The sequence below is a fragment of the Haplochromis burtoni genome, unplaced genomic scaffold (genome assembly GCF_018398535.1).
Source record: "Haplochromis burtoni strain Fernald_Lab_line unplaced genomic scaffold, NCSU_Asbu1 Contig_623, whole genome shotgun sequence".
Taxonomy (NCBI): domain Eukaryota; kingdom Metazoa; phylum Chordata; class Actinopteri; order Cichliformes; family Cichlidae; genus Haplochromis; species Haplochromis burtoni.
In genome coordinates, this window is record NW_024582984.1 from 39,624 (window position 1) to 41,151 (window position 1,528).

Genomic DNA, 1,528 nt, shown 5'->3' on the forward strand with positions numbered 1-1,528 from the left:
CACACACACACACACACACACACATAAAACATATTAAGGATTGTACATTAACATAAAACTGTTGTCGGAACCAGACTGAATTTCACCAGAGAAAGACACACGCACACACATGAAGAGAGAGAGTGTATGCATAGTATGCATACACTCATACAATGAGAACAGGACAAATCAACAATTGACAACAACTAATTAATATTAAAATCTGTAACATAATGTTTGGAGTTTAGTCTGTTACTGTTGCTATATTTACCATTTCTTCTTGGAGCAACTGTAATCCACATTATTTCCTTAGGGATTAATATTAAAGTATTCTGATTCTGATTGTTTCAGGATACATGACCTGCCATTATCCAACGACACATCTGCTTACCTGTATCTTTTGCTCGTTTCTCCTCCTCTTCTTTTCTATTTTTTCTAAACTGAGCACCTGATGGCTTTGAACTTTTCTTGTCCATCTTCCATTGGTTTTAATTTTGCACTCCAGTATGAACACAAGTCCCCCAACTCGAGGATCACCACAACATAACCTAATAGACCTACGCCTTAGTTCACAGATTCACTTTGTCTAAGGTGTATTTCTGGGATTTCGCACAACCCGGGATTCAAATCATGAATACATAATGGGCTTGGATTTCAAACATTATGAATGAAATGTGCTCTATTTGGAAGCAGCCGCCCCCCTCCCCTGTGTGTGAGACTTTAAATCATCAAACTGTAAATTATAAATTTTAAATTGTTATTGATCCCTTTACCCCGAGTCCTAAAGTGTATATTTATTTTCTTACTGTTCTTATATTTATTGTTTGTTTTCTTGCACTGCTGTAACTGAAGCCTCATCATCCACAGCTTTCCTTTAATAGAAACTAAATTGAGAATAGGTTTTCGTTCTTTTGTGGATTCCTGATATTCTGTATTATGCTCGTGCTAAGAGAGGATTTTGACATTTCATCAAAGCAAACATCTCACCTCACCTCACACTTGACAGCTGCTAAAAACTGTGTTATCTCTGGCCTAGTGTTAAACCCCCTTGACAAACACACTTTCTCCTGCACACACAGAGGGGCCACAGAAGGACAAAGTCCAAGCACAGATCACTTGAACCTTTCCATCGCAGGATTCCAAGGCCATTCCCAGAGGATTAAACAGATCAAACTGGTTGAATTTTATCACCCTGCTGCTCTGCCAGCCTCGGACCAAGCGCTATTTCACCCAGGGATTCCCATTGTCACAGAGATCCAATTCTGGGGTGATTGAATAACACAGCGTGAATTGTGCTGGCATCTCTGTGCGGGGTGGACTATGGCCCACTGTGACAGCTGTGTGTGCATTTAAGATAGAAAAGTGCTGGGAGAGTTGCCCTCTAAATCTGAGGGGAGACAGAGTGGTGTCAACAAGGCCTCAGAAACACCATTCCACAGATTCTGGGACACTAGATGTATGTGTGTGTGTGTGTGTGTGTGTGTGTGTGTGTGTGTGTGTGTGTGTGTGTGTGTGTGTGTGTGTGTGTGTGTGTGTGTGTGTGTGTGTA